Source organism: Pleurodeles waltl, chromosome 4_1 (assembly GCF_031143425.1).
Source record: "Pleurodeles waltl isolate 20211129_DDA chromosome 4_1, aPleWal1.hap1.20221129, whole genome shotgun sequence".
Taxonomy (NCBI): Eukaryota; Metazoa; Chordata; class Amphibia; order Caudata; family Salamandridae; genus Pleurodeles; species Pleurodeles waltl.
Genome location: NC_090442.1, coordinates 345,204,932 through 345,218,774, shown reverse-complemented (window position 1 = coordinate 345,218,774; position 13,843 = coordinate 345,204,932).

Here is a 13,843-nt window from a genome sequence, read left to right as displayed (position 1 = left end):
TCTTTGATGTTAGGCAAGGGATGTCTATCCACCCAAATTCTCTCATTGAGATCCCTCAAGTCTATACACATTCCCAATTATCCATTCGATTTCCTGGCCAAAACCACTGGGGATAACCACTCGGAACTCTCAAAAGGTTTGATAATATTTGATCAGACAACTTCTGTAACTCATTTACTAATTCCTGCCTGATCGCTATTGGAACATGTCTGGGTTTGTGAACAACCGTCTTTACTCCCGCTTTCAACTGTATACAATGATAAAATCCTTTAATTTTGCCAAGATCATCCATAAATACCTCTGGAAATCTGTCAACCCAATGACTGTAATCCACCAAAATAGAACAAACAACATCCTTACTTAGTATAACTTGTTCAGAACTATTGGGATCCAAAACAATCTCCAATTTCCGTTGATCCAACCACACCAAACAATTTCCTCTGTTGAGTGCCAAATACACTGTTGACTTTGTTTGATTTCATTTGAAATTCAAAGTTGCCTCAAACTCGCCTACAACCTGAATAGATTCACCCCCCATAAGATATCGGCTTCAACTTCGATTTCTTTAACTCCCAATTCTGTGTTTTGCTCCACTCATTAACACTAATTAATGTAAACAAAGACCCAGAGTCAGCCATAATGTCAAACAAAACCCCATTGATCGTAATAGAACACCAGGGTTTCCTGACAGTTTTTCCCATATCCTGTTTTTCTTGTACTACAAATACTACACCATCTTCATTTGAGTCACCTAGGCATTCAGTAGTACTTTCCTCTACAGCATTCACCGATTTATTCACAGACTCTTTAGCCCAATTCCCTTTGCAAACTTTGATGTAATAGCCTTTTTTCCTACATTTATTGCAGAATTTGTCCATAGCTGGACACCATTGAGAATTGCTTAAATATATTTTACTACCACAATGATAGCACTCCATGCATTTCTTTTTGCTGTTACTGAAAGGTGTTGCTTTTTTATCCATTTGTTTCTTGGTGTTCTGTGTCTGAGCGCTTTGCACGTCTGATTTAGTACTCATCTGTTCCATGAATTTAGTCGTCGCCTCATTATTGCTAGCAACTTCTATTGCTTTTTCCAAAGTGAGATTGTTTATTGTCAGGAGTTTCTCCTGAATTTTCCTGTTGTTAGACTTCTCAACTACTTGATCATGTATAACCTCATCCTCAAATGTCTTAAAGTCACATGTTGCAGCTAACACTCTTAAATCACCCACAAAGTTTTCTACTGATTCACCCGGCAATTGTAGTCTCTTATAAAACTTATGCCACTCCATTATGACTTTTTGTTCTTGAAACACACATCTAAAGCTTTCATGGCTGACTCATATTCATCTAATTCATCTCCCTCGCCAGTAACCAAAATTTGGGGTAAGTGTTTTAATATTTTTCAACATTTCCATGTCTAAGGAATGCTTCAATAAAGCACATTTCTTTTTTTGTGACATCCAAATATGCCTCAAAACTTTCCTGTCATTGCTCCCACTCAACAGGGTGTAAACCTGCAGATTCTAAAAATGGAATAGGAGGCATAACTGACTAATGCATTGCTATAAATACAGGAATCAACGTCACAGATAAACGTATAGTATTATTCTTATGCTAGATTAGTTGAGTCTTATAGAAAATGGTGTGCAAATCACCATTGAAGATTAAAATGATTCGCCAATCCAAAACGTTTCACAGACTCATCGGCATTTGTGCATCCAGAAAATAAGGAAGAACTCAAATGACCTGTAGCAGCAGGTTGTGCTGATGCGAAGTCAAGGAAGCGTCCCCAGATGCTAGGACAACTTCGCATGCCGCGTGTTGCTTGGGGCACATCAATGCAAACGTTCACCATTACAATGACAACTCCACGTAAGGCGCGTCACTAGGTATGCGTCGTGACAATCCTCTATATCCCAGGCAACAGGAAGGACGCAGAATTAGCGCACGTGTAGTTCGCTGCTCGCTCAAGTCACGCACAAGACAGAAAGGTGTCTTGCGGTGAACGTCGAGTGAAAACCACACTTGAGCGAATATCGCACTTTAAGAAAATGATCGCCAAACAGTCAGTTGGAAATATTGCTGATACACTTGCCGCTAAACATCCAGCAGTTAGCGATATCCAAACGCCACCAATGTCGCTCCCAATTAAGAACGCCGGGCAATCTTCTCCAGACAGCAGTGCGCCGAGAGGAAATGTGCTCCACCCTGTGACCACAAGGGTTCTTCACTCGTCGTGAAATTGAAGTAAGTAGCCACACTGGAATACTTTGTTGAATGCCGTTTAATAAGCTGAGACATGTCTTAACATTGTGGGCACGAGGCAGCAACTGCCAATTCAACTCAACCCCAGGATTCTACTCCTCAACCTTATACATTCTCTTTAGACATTCTTAGTTCTACCCTATTCTTTATACAACATGTAATAGTGCCATAGGTATCAATTGATTGATAAGCATTTTAAAACTGCAGTCATGCATGTCTGTTGCACACAACAAAAAGTAAGAAAAACAAAAGATTACACAACATTTAGGAAATTAGAAACCTATGTATTTCCATAGTTCTAAGGACCAATCAGGCAGACTTTTTGTGACACCTTTACAAATAACCTATACTTGTCTGACAAGTAAGTAAGTAAAATATTCTGATCTCAAAAACCTTGGGATACAGTTGAGCTGAATCTTTCACACATCGTTCTTAACACAACTTAGAATCTTGTAAGTTATTAGTATAAGGAAAAAGATCCACATTACTTAATGTATTGAGAGTAAACATGATTGAAGGTTTATTAAAAACATTCATGTTAAGACTTTGGGACACTTGATTCGGGAATCTCTCAAACTATGGGGGTCGTTACAACCCTGGCGGTCGGTGTTAAACCGGCAGTAAGACCGCCAACAGGCTGGCGGTCTTACTTTGGGGAATTATGACCATGGCGGTTACCGCCATGGTCATCCGCCGGTTCTCCGTTCCGCCCGCCAGGGCGGAGACGACCGCTGGGCTGGAGACCTGGGTCTCCAGCCCGGCGGCCGTCACTATACCGCCGGCGGTATTTGGACCCGGCTTACCGCCGTGGATTTCCAGCGGTTTGAACCGCCATGAAATCCATGGCGGTAAGCACAATCAGTGCCAGGGAATTCCTTCCCTGGCACTGATAGGGGTCTCCCCCACCCCGACCCCCAACATCACATCACCCATACCCACACGACACGCACGCAGGCACCACCTACACACGCACACGCGCCGACATACATGCCTACATCCACACACACAGTCAGACACGCACACCCACATTCAAACATACAAGCACACATCCATACAGACATACCCACAGACATACACGCACTCACACACACAGTCAGACACCACACACACAGTCAGACACGCACACCCACATTCAAACATACAAGCACACATCCATACAGACATACCCACAGACATACACGCACTCATTCCCATACACACAACACCCCCGCAAGCTTACACACACTCACACAACCCCTCTACATACACACACGCACACCCCCATGCACCCACACAACACACAACACCCCACCATCCCCCTCCCCTCACGGATGATCGACTTACCTGGTCTGACGATCCTCCGAGAGGGGACGCGAGCCATGGGGGCAGCTCCGCCGACACCACACCGCCAACAGAACACTGCCACGGCGAATCACAGGATGTGATTCGCTGGGCGGTGTTCTGTTGGCATGGCGGTAGAGGTGGAGCAACCTCCACTTCTCCGCCTCCCGCCAGTATGGCTGTTGGTGGCTCTCCGTCGGTAAAAGGACGGAGAGCTGCCAACGGTCATAATAGGCCGAGCGGAAAACCGCCACCACTGGCGGTCTTCCGCACGGCGGTCCCTCGGCGGTCTTCAAAAAAGACTGCTGAGGTTGTAATGACCCCCTATATTCTTTTTGGAAATGGTTACCACATTCTCAGTCCCTAAATGACTGTTCATGTCTTTGGTCCTGCTTTAGATGTTGGCGGTCTTGCCGCCAAGCTGCATCAGAGGCAGGCCTGAAAAGACCGTCACAGAGGAAGTCTCCCATCTGCTGTATTTAGAAGTATTGCAGCTAAAACAAAGACTGTCACAACTGAGTGTACTCCGTTGCATCAGCAGCAGACTCCAATACCAAGAATTAGCCCTCTGTCACTGTCTTGATGGTGGTACATTTATTGTGTAGAAACAAACGTAATTGTGAAGTAAATCAAAGACTCTGTCACGGTGGATGGAAGCATGGCAGTAAAGCCAAAAATATTTTGGAGTCCAATGTTCAAAATACTACAGACTTCAGAAAAGGTAAATGTGTCCATGGAACAGTCCAGAGGGTGATTGGTAGACACACAAGTGGAGATTAGGTTTGGCATCTCTTGGAGGTGGTGGTGTGGATCTTGCCATCCTCTTCTTCTGTCCAGATGATCGTCCCCTCTGGGGAGTGAGGGCACAGGTACAGGGTCTGTGGTGGTAGGATCAGACTCCTCCTGTAGCAGGATCTCCCTGTTTGTGGCTGGCAGAGTTGTAGTTTGCCCAGATGTTGAGTAACCACAGACAGGGGTTTATGGACCTGGAAAAGCCCTGCTCATGAGCTGGTGGATGTCATACATTACCCCAGTCAAGGAGCCCAAAGTGGAATTGATGTTCTGGAGCTCCACACTGTTCTCCCTCTGCACCTGCTTCAGGTCCCGGATCTCAGTTAGGACCTGGCCGATCATGTCTTGGGACTGTAAGCATGATCCCAAGACTTGGTCAAGGGCGGTCTGGCTCACTAAAAACCCCAGAAGCCTCCCTAGCTGGCCCACAGATTCCTTCCCATGACCCCTAACCCCACTAGCCTATGTCCTTGAGGTGCATCCCAAGCATCTGGTTTCTGGCATACCTACTGCGAGGGTTCTTAATAGCTCAACAGCAGCCAGGAAGAGGGGCACAGGATGGGTATGCTGATGCTTGGTGCACACGTATTGGAGGTGTTCTCCTGCTGAGGTTGTTTTTCAGCAGTGGTGGGAGGTGTTGTTGTGGACTGGGTCTGACTTACTGGAGTGGTATGGCCAGACAGACAAGATGGGCCAGCTTGCTCCTCATCATCCGGACTTGCAGCATTGGGAGTCATCACTGAAGTCTTGCTTCTGGGCTGGAGGGAGAACAGTGTGCTAGGCCTTCACATACACATGTGGTTTGAGCAACTCAAGTGGCACATATTGCCTTGATGGCAGTATCACACAGAAAACAGGTCAGACAAAATCTTCTGAACTTCCATGCCATCAGAGTGCTATTTGTCTGTGGAAAAGGTTTGCCCATCCGAAGTGGGTGTCTCTTTCAGGATGGACACATGTTCGCTTTGTACTTCCAAACAGCAACTTATCACTGCAAATGTCACAACATTGAGATGTCCAAATGAAGATGACATGGTGAAGGACCCTGAAACAGAATAACAATAGAAAATACAATGTAACACATAGAATATGTAACTCAATTCATAAGTCATGAGGACACTTATACTTAGTCTAATCCCTTTTCAACTATTTCAATGACCACATAACCTAATGTGGGGAGCACTGATCCACTAACATCTTCGCCTTGACCCTTCCTGCACTGACTAGTCCTAAAAAAGTACCATTGCAGATGGATATTTACCCTAGGAACCAAGTTGTACTGACACTAGCGCATAAACCTGGTAAAGGTAAACTTACACTCAGGTGAAGAAGTAGCCAATCATATCTTGACGTAAGTCAACTCATTCTTCTTCACCACTATCATTTTCATAAGGCATTTCAACATCCTCAACCGGGGGCTCATCATGGTCACCCTCCTCTTCAATGATAGGGATGTCTTTTCTCATGGGAAATGTTATGGGGAATGCAGCAGGCAACCGTGATTTGGCACACCTTATTGGGTGAGTAGAGGAAGGTTTCGTCCCCGCACCTAAGCCTAGTCTTCAGGAGCCTGAAAGCCTGCTCCCCTGGCCTCATGTTCTTCCATGGAGCTCACTGAAGCAGACTTCCCCTGGTGTTGTTGGATTCCTCAGCGGTGCCACTAGTCACAGTTTGTTAGGATTTGCTGCCTCCTATACAGAAACAACATATCAACAGATTACTATCAGATCAAGGCAACATAACCCTAATTAATATTTGTTATTATAATTACTAATACCACCTTCCTAAACTAAGATTCAGGCAAAATATCAACAAGTCCTGTTGTACTTACCAACAAGCCAGGCCCTCTCTGGTCCAAAATGTGACATCTGCATTGGTATATTGCTGTTACGTAGTGTGAATGGATTGTTTTGACCCAGGGAAGAGGGCACACACACTTGTGATGTATAAGCCTCGTCAGCAGATAACTTGCATATTGATGGAATGGACTTTCTTGCGATTGCAGTAGACCTGTTCTTTATTGTGTGGTGGCACTGAGGCAATATGCGTGCCATCTATTGCTCCAACCACATGTGGTATTCCACCCAAAGCACAGAATTCTCCCTTCACGGTGGCTAAATCCTGTGGACATGGAAATTGGATGTAGCTGTTCATGTTTTTAATCAGGGAAGCAAGGACTTCTTACAGTACAACACTGAAAGTTGACTGAGACATGCCTCTAGATACTGCTACATTGGATTGAAAAGTGCTAGTGGATACAAAATGCCATGAGTTTGACTATTGTTGTTATCGTTGTTGCATTTATATTGTGAGGCAGGAGATCAGACTCCATCTGGTGGCACAAATCCAGAATAGTTTGCCTATTTAGATGGTATATCTTGAAAACATCCCTTTCCTTCATAGTGACAAGGCCTGAAAAGGGCCGGAACACCAGAGGCTGTTGCCTCCTACCCATGGCTGTGTTCAGGTGTCTGTATGTGTGGTAGAGAAAATGTCAGACGAAATGGTCACACTGTACTACTAATGTCAAAGCACATGTGACTATTGGACAACAGTAAAAAATAATTAGGTGATTCATGTGCACACTAACATCAAACATATGCCCCACTAATATGTAAATTATACATATATATGATTTTTCATAGTGTGCCAATAATACATTTGAACTGTATTATTTGCACCTATATATTTTTTTATTTTTTATTGTTTAAAATACCTTGAACGGGGGTAAAAACACAGTCATGGTACACATCTTTACAAGTCATATCTTGACCACAAAAGTGTAGTTTTTATCTGGCTGTTAGAAATGCACTAGCCCCCATTTGATGTCTGCTGATACATATACAATTGTAAAATGCCCAGATAAACACTTTTAAATGCGGCTGCCTGACCTTGCCATCAGGACATTGCATAGCCGACGGTCGTCAGCGAACGTTGGCTCGGTAGTAGGTGGGAACCTCCACGAAGGTTGCTACCATTGGCTAACATGTGTGATAGCTACACACAAAGGCCAATAGCTGTGTACATGGCTGTGACCATCTCCTTCATGCTGCGAAATGTAAAAAATTAACTTGCCTCTTAACACTACAGCCATCAAGACCTCCTTGATTTTTGCTGCTGTTACTGACCTCTGGGAGCCAGGATGCAGGCAAAGCAGGTAACATGGCCTCTGATTTCTTCCTTGAGGAGCTGGAGCTCTTCACCAGGGAGGTTCTGTCCCTGTACTGTCAACCCTATGGGACCCCAGAGCAACAGGTACATGTCTGATTGGGGAATGTCTAACTGAGTAACCTCTTCCATTATGGTTCACTGGACATTTGGTTCCGTTTTGGTAACGTGGTTGTGGTTGTGCTTTGAGTTGACAGAATGATGTATGTGGGACATTTTTGTGACCCATGTATGACTGTTCTTTGCATGTCAATGTTAAGCCACCACCTAACCGTAGAAGCAGCAGTGTGTGGCTATGCATCACAGAAATCCTATTTCTTCACATAACATGACTAACAATGGCCGGTATGCAGTGTATCAGTTGTATGACCAACACCATACAGTCAATATTGAAACAATAGTGATTCGGTTTGTAAAATATGGAGGTGTGGAGTTGTCTGATGCTATGCTGTCATGTGGGAGTCCAACAAATAGTCGATCATTTAGCTCTCTATGATTGCAACTTGTCATGAAGCCACATATAGTTAGACATATTTTAGGTGCAGCAAGTTCAGATGACAGTGGCTCACCACCATCCATCCCAGTCTGTCCCATTAGAATCCACACGTGCCCAAACAACCTACAAATCCCTGCTCTTATTGACACATAGCAACCCTCCTCTGTTGCAATCAGTCAGTGTATTTGATGTAGACCATGGGTTCTGACTCTTTGGAGTTTAGTCAGGAACCCAATGTAGGATGTGAGTATGATTTTGTACAAGGATTGTGCAGGTGGTTTGGCCTACAGTGGCTCACAATGATTGTGAATGATAATGGGTGGCTCTCACAACAGAATTGGTAGCATAGTTCTGGCCACAATACGGTTGTAGACCTGAGTAGGTAACATGAGAATCGAACAAGTATTGATGGTGCACATGACATAATTGCAAATTAGTATTTCCACTCTACATATGACTCTTTTGTTGACAAAAGAAATTGCAACTGTTTTGTAAATGTATGTGATCATTGGGAATATATGATGCCACCTCAGTGCTGCCCATCAGATTCACTGTAGTGACTTTTCCTGTTCTTTTATGTCATTTATACAGGTCAATGCCCATCAAAAGCTGGATATATGGAAGGCCATTGTGAAGAAGGAGCGGACCCTGGGGATCCACAAGCAGTTTAGCCTGCACTGTCAGAAGGGGTGGGACAACCTGCGTCGGGCAACTCAAACATGTATTGAAAGCCAACTCAGCCAGTTCCCTCAGTGATCCAGGCGGGCGCTCCCCACTCTAACCACCCTAAGGGCCCGCATCCTTGTGGTAGCTTACCCGGAGCTGGATGAAAAGTTGAGGGCCCAACAGCAGCAACAAAGGGTAAGTAATTGTTTTGAGATATTGTGGTTTAACCTCTTTACTTTCAAGCCATGTTTTATGCCAACAACTGCAAGGAAGACACACATCGAAGCCCATGATGATTTCTGAAGATGTAAGTTGGTCAGTCTGTGTCTGATGCTGTGTGTCTTGTGTTGCTTTGCGCTGTCTCATGCCACTAGAGTCCTCCTGAAAAGGCAATTATTGTTGGGGTGGACACATGGCTGCATGCAAACAAGAGAATGCCATGATGAAATGAGTGACACATTAATTAAATAAACCTGCCCCAGCTCATAATTGGGTTAGGTGTGATCCTATGTCACACATGTGTGTAGAGGATACAGGCTTCCTCACTGGTGACTGTGGCAAACTGCATAATTGTGAAGCCACTGATATTTCTGACTTGACATTGCTAAGTTGATGCTATGACAATGAGAGAATGTGCATCTTCAATGGCAGTTTTGATATCTGACACATGTTTGATTGCAGTTTCCCAAGCAAAATTATGATACTTTATGTTGACAGTAACACATGGACCTGAGTCCTTAGCCCATCACAGTTGTGCATGCAAGCCCGTCTGTTTTTAAAAAATGTCTCGTAAGCAGCAGACAGAAATGTGTTCACATTGGTGAGAGATTTGTGTGTCCCACAGCCAACATTTTGGTGTCCTTAGTCCTGACCAGAGGGTAATTTGCTGATGGTAAGCAATGTGATCCTGAAAGGGACATTTGCATGCGGAAAGCTAAATCACAAAGATTTTGTGGTGTTCCATTTTGTGCAAACAAATTCCATCCAAAAATGTTAGTCTTTGGGAGAAGGGAATATTAGCTCTGCACTGCAGTGGTTGAGAGATGTAGCAAGGCCTACGTGTTCACTCATGTTGTTGGAACTCTTTGATATTGAGTGAACTACAGGTGTATAAGTGAGAAAGGCGTATATGATATGATAGCAGAGATGGGGGATAGCTGAACTTGTTGCAAATGTGTGATGAACATTGATGTCCAATTGTGTTCTCACAGATACACTAAAACTGTTGTATAATTTTTTTTGCGCTAACTGTCAAGGTACCGAATGCTAGTTTACTGCCAAATTTGGTGTAATTCCAATCCAGTGGTTCGGACTGTAGTTGTGTTCAAAGGTCCTATGGAAATTAACATGGGAACACCGCCTCCACAGTGCAAAAGTTTTTTTTCAAATTGGGGAGGCCCAATGGTCTTCCCCACAGTCCCGGCAATCGCCAATGCCCCAGAGCAAAAGTACATTTTGAAATGGGGGAGGTCAGAGCTCAGCAGATCACCACCTCCCCAGGACAATTTACTTAAATTAAGGCAGCCACAAAGCCGCCCCCCACACAGCTCCAGGGACCACCACCTCCCAGGGGCTATTTCCTTGTTGGAGGGGGCCAAGCAGCCTCCCTCAAGGAGCCATTAATGGCCCTAGGGGACCACCACGCCTCCAGAACCAGCTCTTGATATATACTGAGGAGCCCACCCTTGGGACATAGCTGTTTGCTGTGACTTGGTGACAGCTTTGACAGCTGCTGCCAAGTCACAGCAAACACTCCGCTCTGAGCAAGCAAGAGCTGTCAAACAGCTTTCGCTTGCTCAGAGCGAATGTTTCCTCTGTTTTCCTGCCTGGGGCTGCTTTAGCAGGTCCCTGTGTGCAAAAGCAATGCAGGCTCTTGCAGGAGGTGGGAAGTAGCTGGGACCGCAGGGGCCTTGAGGCTCCCCTGCAGTCCCCAACCCACACTGGGTACCTTGGAGGGCACCCAAGCACACAGGATGTATGACAGGGCCATGTGTGATGGGATCCCCTTTGCTGAAGTCAGCCAGAGGAGGGGGGGGCTGTGCTGCCCCTCCTTAAAAAATTTAGGCTGAGCCCTGAGGGATGGGGTCCCCGTGGCCGTGATTGACTGGGGAGTGGGGCCACAGGGTCCTCCCAAAAAATGGATTAATTATTTAAATTGGGTCCCAGGAGATGCAGTCTGCAGGGCTAAGATCCACCTGGAGGGGGGCCATGGGGACCACCCTTCCCCCTAAAAAATAATATTTTTTTAGGCCTGGACCTGGGGGATGGGGTCCCCGAAGCTGAGATCATTGTGGCCCTCCACAACCTCCCCCCAAAAATATTTAGGCTGCGCCCTGAGGGATGGCGTCCCTGGGGCTGAGACTTGCCAGGAGGCCTCGTGGTCCCCCTCCCTCCAAAAACAATATTTAGGCTGGGCCCCAGGGGAAGGGCTCCCCAGGACTGAGATCGGCCTGGGGAGAGACGGCCGGGTGGCCCTTCTCCCCCCCAATTTCTTTTTCATGTTTAGGTCTGGCCCTGGGAGATGGGTCCCGCGGCACAGGGTTGGGTGGTTATAGGAGTTGGCTGCAGGGTCTGGCCACAGGCCAGGCCCGGCCTCCAACCCCCACTGTGCATGGTCTTAGGGCATGTACAGCACGGTGTTGGTTGGTTAAGGATGTCGGCTGCTGGACAACTCCCACTGCGCATGGCCTTTGGCAACCTCTGCTGCACACAGCTTTTAGCTGTGCATAGCACAGGGCTGGGTTGTTATAGGGGTAGACCGCAGGGCCACAGGCCCTGCCCTGTGGCCAATCCCCACTGCTCACAGCTCAAGCCCATGCACAGAATGAGGTTGGGTGGTTATAGGGCTTGGCCACAGGGCCTGGCCACAGGGCAGGCCCTGCGGCTAACCAGAGCCATACATGGCCAAAGGCCATGCTCAGTGGGGGTTGGATTAATGTATATTGATGAAAATTACTTTATGATAAGAAAAAACATAGAAATTCACTAAAACTCCCCCCCCCCCAGGTAACTATAACTCGCGCCCTCACCATGTGCTGCCACTTATCTCACAAATGACAGCACTAGTGACATCTTTGATAATGTTACATCTGTAACATCTGCAGTAAATTTATTGATCAGATAACTGTGCAGGGGCGAGAGTTATAGTTACCCCTGGCTGGAGTTATAGTTATTGAAATAAGTGTAACTATAACAGGTGAATTTCTCTGGTTTTGTATGATTAAAATGTGAGCCTAACTATATCATCTCTGCAACCTTGAACCACCAAGATCAGCACTGGCGGTAAATAGAAGACCGCCAGCGCGACTACCCCCCTGTCGGCCGTATAATGTTTTCCCCGCTGGGCCAGTGTGCGGAAACAGTGTTTCCGCCCGCTGGCCAAGCAGGGAAAAGAGCCGTAACATTGACAGTGGCTCCAAATGGAGACGCCGCAAATGTTGGTGTGCAGCGGGTGGAGCAGCACCCGTCGCGCAGATCACTGCCCGTAAATCGGGTAGTGAAATGTGCGATGGGGCACTGCACAGGGGGGCCCCAAATTGCCCCAAGATACCCATTACACCAGCCTTTACCTGGCGGTGTGAACCACGGGGAAAAGGCTGGTGGAATGGGTATCATTGTCCAGAGCAGCGCTGCCCTGTCAGATAGGAATACACCGCCCCGCCAGCATTACTGGTGGCGGTGTCTTCCGCCATGGGGTTTTGGGCAGTTCATTATATGGCAGTCTGGGCCGCCACCGCCGGCAAGGTGGCCCAGACCGCCATGTACATAATGAGCCCCTATATGTATATATGTATTTCATTTGTATATATGTTTATTTATATATATATTTTATTGTAAAGGCCTGTGCGGTAAATGCATATGGGTAATAATGACTTGCATGGTCATGGCAATGCATATGTAAAGGCATTGACTGGTAATGTACACTTGGTAAAAGTATGCATGGTAATGGCATGCATTCTGTCATACATCATTTCCATCATCATGTTCCCTGCTGGTTGCTCTGCCTCTCATTTCCTTTCTGCTTATTAAATATCTAATTCACTTTCCTGAGCGTTATCATTTGTTTTTATGAGTTAATTCTGATAAGTATGCAAAGGATATCCAATCTCCAATGCGGCTTACATGGCAATACAATACCTTTGCAAAAGGTTTCCATATGTCTTCTCTATGGCGATGATTTTATTATAATGGGACCCCATTGAAACTGACAAAGAAGGTATACTCAGGTAAGTGGATATTCACAAATCTCCCCTTCTTACCAGGAGAGTACCTGAAAGGAACACCAAACTCCCAAATGTGGAGGAAAAGCCAATTTGTTCAGTGTCACTTGGAAATAACCAGTTGCCAAGAAATGGAGTACAGATAGGATTTGCACAAGAGGGGGGTCCCAGTGGGTGACGGGTAGCAGATATCAGTACAGGCTCCAATTGGGCACACAGCTCTGAGATTGTGGCCCTGTCAAGTCTGTAGGTGAGGATAATATGCCTGTCCTCCATTGTTGCCAAGTCCACCAGGGGTCTGTACACGGGGGAATGTCTCCATCTCCTATTCATCCACAGCAGTTGCAATCTATGGGGTAAAAGAGTGAGGAGCCGTCATTATCTGTACATTGTAACCAATACAGTTCAATGCATGATGTGATCTTTATAATTTATTAGTGGCATATGTCCTGAATGTACAATTGTGAACTGTGACGCATTTAGGATCCAGGGCCTGCTACCCCCTGAAATGGCGTCCGCCTGTCGTGTATGGAGGGACAGGTGGAAGTGAGGTAATTCCGCTGACGTTGTGCGCCGTTGTGGGAGGCTTTCGGGAACCGCCGTGCAACTCCTCATTGGTTATCATTGGGCCCTATGGGGTACAGTTGCCAAAGGTGATGTACGGCGTACAACTCCTCATTGGTTATCATTGGGCCCTATGGGGTACAGTGGGCAATGGTGATGTACGCCTGTGGTGACAGTATGCACCACTGTGGACGTCACCACCATTTTCTATCTGTACACTCACTTGCTACCTGACCTTCAACAGGAGAGGACCTACACTGCATGTGCTGCTGTGACCTGTGTCTTGAACCTACCATGGCTCTTGTAACTGGGGAAAGGGCCTCTGCCTTTACCTCGGTGGAGTTTGAGA